The sequence below is a fragment of the Mustela erminea genome, chromosome 9 (assembly GCF_009829155.1).
Source record: "Mustela erminea isolate mMusErm1 chromosome 9, mMusErm1.Pri, whole genome shotgun sequence".
NCBI lineage: Eukaryota > Metazoa > Chordata > Mammalia > Carnivora > Mustelidae > Mustela > Mustela erminea.
In genome coordinates, this window is record NC_045622.1 from 212,741 (window position 1) to 218,740 (window position 6,000).

The following is a 6,000-nucleotide window of genomic DNA, read 5'->3' on the forward strand; positions in this document are numbered from 1 at the left end:
TGCACGTGATCAGAGGTAGGGAGGAACAGAGATCTTCCTGCGGCCGTGGGCGAGTGACACAGTGGGACACTTGGTGACTCTAAGGGCTGTAGAGGGAGGACGGGGGCAGCGGGATTAGTTCAGTGGACTTTCCCCGTCCTGTTCCCCAGCTGCGCATAGGGGCTCGGTTTTGGAGGTTGTCCTTAGTTCTTTTTTTTTTGTTTTTTTTAATTTACTTATTTGGCAGAGTGCGTGAGCACAAGCAGGGGGAGCAGCAGGGAGAGGAAGAGGGAGAAGCCGGCTCGCCGCTGGGCAGGGAGCCCGACACGGGCCTCGATCCTAGGACCCTGGGCAGACGTTCAACTAAAGGAGCCCCCAGGTGCCCGGAGATTACCCTTCATTCTGAACACCTATTGAAGGAGTTGTATAGTTTAGTGTTTCTGGGGGGCCACCAAGCTTCACATCAAGTGACAGAGCCTCATGGTGCGAGACACAGAGCAAAGGATTTATTTCAGGAGAGCCGAGCGGAGACAGGCACGGCAACCAGACATCAGAGACGGGCCCTGGGTAATCTCTTTCTGAGATGAACTGCAGAAAGCTCAAAACAGGGCAGACTGCAGAGAGACAGAGCAGGGCAGGAACGGGAAAGGAATGCGAGTAAGTCGCGGCCAGCTGGCTTGGCCACGGCAGGGGACGCCCAGCGCGGTCCGAGGACCTGGCCAGGAGAGGAGCTCTGGGACCTACGGCCGGGCAGACAGCCCTTGGTGGGGGCGGCCAGTTGTTCGTGTTACAGAAGCTCACACCAGAGAATCCCTTCCAATATCTTAGCCCTTTGGTACGAAACCACACACGGTCTCTGTCGGCCTCTGACGAGGACAGGGCCGTGCCCAGCTCAGCAACAAAGCATCACGAGGGCGCTCGCATCATCCGCGGCTCTGCCTGCAGGCGGGGGCCGACAACAGCCTGTCTGCTGGAAGCCATAGGATCTATTAGACTTCCTCTGCTTTTCTAGAAAAATGTGGCATTTCCCCGGACTCTCACCTCCTGGCATCCAAGGGTTTGAAGAAGGCAGGTGCGCCCCGGCAGATCTGGGGTCGCTCTGACCTGCCCGCAGCTCCTTTCTTCCTGAGAAAGACTGTGCACTGTTTCCTCTGTCGGCTTGTCGTCCGCTCCTTGTACCTCCCCATCAGGATAATAAATGTGTCCTTTCCCCACTTAGGAAGAAAGAGAAGCCTAGAGGAGCTGGTCTCCTAGAGACAAGTAAGGAACGTGAGGAGGGGAGAGTTCAGTAGACTACAGTTCGGCAGCAAAGCTACGACTTTTCTCCAGCCGTACTGAGAGGCAGTTGGTGTATAACATCGTGTCAGTTTGAGCTGTGCTCCGTGGTGATGGGATATCCGCACATGCTGCAAAGTGATTACCAAAGTAGGGTTATTAGCGTATCTTTTCCCACCTGTAATTATCTTGTTGTTCTTGTTAGCTTGAGAACATTTTTAAAAAGATTTTCTTTATTTATTTGACAGAGCTAGAGAGAGAGCACAAGCAGGGGGAGCAGCAAGCAGAGGCAGAGGGCGAAGCTGACTCCTTGCCCAGCAGGCGGCCCGAAGCGGGACTCGATCCCAAGACCCTGGGATCACACCCCAAGCCGAGGGCAGACACTTCACCGACTGGGCTACTTAGGCGTCCCTGTATTTGGCTTTTTTGGGATACCATATAAAAATGAGATCGTACAGTGTACAGTGTTTGTCTTTCTCTGTCTGACTTACGTCACCTAAGGTCCATGCCCGTTGTCGCTAACGGCACGACTTCCTTTGTTCTCTCTCCCTCTTTCCTCTGTGTGTGTGTGTGTGTGCGCGCGCGCGCGCATAACCACGGTGTGAGTGAGTAAGAAGGTGAGGTTTATCATGTCTTCGTAGACAGCATCTCCCTCGTGTTTTTGTTCTTCAGGGGACACAGGTTGTTTCCTTGTCACTGTGGTTCTGACCTGCATTTTCCTGACAATGAGTGACGTTCCGCATCTTGTCCTGCGTCTGTCGGCCATCGAGATGTCTTACTTGGGGAAAAACTCTATTCAAGTCTTCCTTCCATTTTTACCAAAATACCTTTTTTTTGCTACTGAGTTAAGGAGCTCCTAATGTATTTGAGGTACTAAACCCTTGTTGGACATACGGTTTGCAGGTATTTTCGTGTGTCTCGTAGATTTTCTTTCACTTCGTTGTTTCTTTGCTGTGCAGAAGCTTCTTGCTTCTCTTGCCTGTGTTCTTGGTATCATGTTCAAAGGTCCCCACGAAGACCTGTGTCAAGGAACGTCTTCCCTCTGTTTTCTTCGAGGAGTTTCACAGTTTCAGGTCTTACATAGAAACCTTTGAGCCACATAGAGTTAGTTTTCATGCGTGGTGTGAGATGGGGCCCGGTTTTCTACTTCTGCAGGTGGACATCCAGTCTCCGCACCCAACTGACGAAAGAAACCAACCTCTCCCCCAGTGACCTCTTGGCCCCTTTGTCAAACACTTTCTGACTGCCTGCATGTGGGCTAATTTCTGGGGTCTCTATTCTGTTCAGTTGGTCTAAGTGTGTATTTTCATGCCAGTAAGACCCTGCTTTGAAACATAGCAGGGGTCAGAGGATGGGAAGCCTCTAGCTTTGCTCTTTGTCAAGATTGCTTTGGCTCTTTGACATGTTTTATGGTTCCATATGGATTTTAGGATTATTTTTTCTGTTTCTGTGAAAAACATCATTGAAATTTCGATAGGGATACACTGACCTGTATGTAGATTGCTTTGGGCGGTATAGACATTTTAACAATCTTACTTCTTCCGATCCACGTGCAGAGAATAAGCTGTCCATTTACTTGTGTCTTCAGTTTTTTTCAACAAAGCCTTACAGTTTCATTGTGCAGGTCTTTCACCTCTTTGCTTAAATTTATTCCTGACTAATTATTATTTTTATAGAGGTAAGATTGGCAGATAACATTATATTAGCTTCAGGTGTACAGCATAATAATTCAGTATTTATACACACTACATTCAAGTCTTCAATCCATTGTGAGTTAATTTTCATGTATGCTCTAAGACAGTGGTCTAATTCTGGTTTTTTTGCACGTGGCAGCTGTATTTTCCCAACACCATTTATTGAAGAAACTGGGATTGTCTAGGCCATCTGATGTACCCTTTATAGGCCCCCTTTGCTGACGTGTACCAAGACCTGCCAGGGCTCCACAGGCTGTGATCTCAGTCAGCACAGTCTCAGGCTGACTGGAAGTCAGATCCCGGGGCAGTGATGTTTAAAACATGCAAATACATACAGTCCTGTGGAACCACAGTCATGGACTGCTGGCCTCCAGACCAGATCTGGAAGTGTCTCCTTGGGTTAAGAGTTGGAAAAATTGGGTCTTCAGACAAGTATGTAAACTCCTTTCTGGGAAGTGCTGATTTGTTAGTATTTTTGAAAAATTTTGGATCCATATTCATCAGAGATACTGGCCTGAATTTTTTTTTTTTTTGGCCTGTTTTGGTATCGGGATAATCTGCCATCATACAAGTCTGGGAGTGTTCTTTTTCTTCAGTTTTATGGAAGAATTTGAGAAGAGTTAGAATTAATTCTTCCCTTAATATTTGGTAGAACTCACCAGTGAAATCACTTAATCATACACTTTTCTTTGTTGGGAGGTTTTGATGATTGATTCGATCTCCTTACTCATTATTGACCTGTTCCGATTTTCTATGTATTTATGATTCAGATTTGATACATTGTGTGTTTCCAGGAAATTATTCATTTCTTCTAGGTTGTCCAATTGCTGGCTTATGATTGTTCATAGTAGCCTGTTGTGATCCTTTGTATTTTCGGGTTCTAATTATAATGTCTCCTTTTTCATTTATAATTTATTTATAAATTTTTTTCTTTTTATTTTCCTTTTAAGATTTTATTTTATTTTTTATTTTCTTTTTTAAAGATTTTTTCTTTATTTATCTGACAGAGATCACAAGTAGGCAGAGAGGCAGGCAGAGAGAGAGGAGGAAGCAGGCTCCTTGCAGAGCAGAGAGCTCGATGCGGGGCTCGATCCCAGGACCCTGGGATCACGACCCGAGCCGAAGGCAGAGGCTTAACCCACTGAGCCATTATTTTTAAGTAATCTCTGCACCCAGTGGTGGGCTCAAAGGCACAACGCTGAGATCAAGAGTCCCATGCTCCACTGACTCAGCCTGGCAGGTGCCCCATCTGTCTTTTTTTATTTTTCATCTAGCTAAAGTCTTCTCACTTTCATTTATCTTAAACAACAACAAACAACAACTCTTAGTTTCATTTATCTTTTCTAGTCTTTATTATTTTCTTCCTTCTGCTGCGGCCTTTAGTTTTCTTTTTCTAATTCCTCCAGGTGTAAAGATAGGTTGTTTATTTGAGACCTTTTTTCTTAAGATAGACATCTCTTACTATAAATTTTCCTCTTGGAACAGCTTTTGCTTCACTATACACATTTTAGTATGTTATGTTTTCATTTTCATTCATCTTAAAAGATATGAATTTTTATTTCCTGCTTTTGATTTCTACTTTGATCTGTTGGTTGTTCTGGAGTATATTGTTTAATTTCCACATGTTTGTGAATTTTTCAGTTTTCCTCCTGCTATTAGTTTCTAGTTTTGTAACTTTGGGGTTATGAAATTTGCTTAAAATGATTTCAGTCTTCTTAGGTTTGTTGAGACTTCTTTGTGACCCAACGTGTGATCTATCCTGGAGAATGTCCCAGGCGCACTTGAGAAGAATGTGTGTTCTACTGGTATTGGATGGAATGTTCTACACATGTTATTCAGTCCATTTTGTCTAAACTGGTATTCAGGTCCTTAGTTTCCTCATTGATCTTCTATGTGCATGATCTATCCAATGCTGAAAGTGGAGTATTGGTGTCCCCTACTATTGTATTGCCGTTTATTTCTCTTTTGGGTCCTATTAATATTTGCTTTATATATTTAGGTGTTCTGATGTGGAGTGCAAAACTATTTGCAGTCTTGGCTGAGAGAAGAGAGAAGTAGGGTGTTGGTTAGAGGAGGAGACATGGATCAGCAGGTCAGTCAGTGTTACGGCAGGATAACATAGGAGAACAGAGAGATTCATGAGACTTGTATTCAATAAGGATGACCTTTCTTGAAGAAAGGACCAAAAGAGTAAGAGTCGGGGCACCTGGGTGGCTCACTTGTTAAGTGTCTACCTTTGGCTCAGGTCATGATCCCAGGATCCTGAGATTGAGCCCCGTACCGGGCTCCCTGCTTAGTGGGGAGCCTGCTTCTCCCTCTCCCACTCCACCTGCTTGTGCTCCCTCTCTCACTGTGTCTCTCTGTGTCAAATAAATAAATAAAATCTTTTAAAAATAAAGCATAAGAATCAGTGTGCTGAAGAGGAGTTGGTAGGGTGGAGAAGGGCAATAGGAAACGCTCATGACCAGGTTCCTCGAAATGCACTAGTTCTTGTCTTATTAGCTTCTTATTAGGTCAAATCCTGATGACTAAAATAGCACTTATGCAGCTCAACAGTCCATTTTCTACCTTTCCTTCCTATGCCCTGCATTATGGAGAGATACACTTCCTAGGAGCTCTTCCTTCTGGCCTCATAGTAACGTTAAGCAGTTCATGTCACTGGTGGAGGAGAGAGGAGGAGGAAGGGAGGAGTTGGGGTATTTCCCTCCCTTTTCCTCTCTGCTTCCTGGGGTGTCTGGCAGCACTTATATCTTCACCATGTCTCAAGATCCTAAAAAGCCATGTTCTCAGCTTCCATCTGGCCACCCCGTGAAGCCTTCCACGAAGCCCAGCTTTTAGAGTCTGGCATGTTTCTGTTATGTTTCTGCCTTTGCTCCTCTCTAGGTTGTCTCAGCACATCCCATGGGCTGTCCATCATTGCTAGCTCATATAACCAACTCCTTACGTTAAATTCGCTCTGTTAGAAAGAGCTAAAGTGATTTCTCTCCTCCCAGTCGGATGCTGAGGGATAAAGCAACCATCTACAGGTGTAGACCGTTCATATGACCATGTG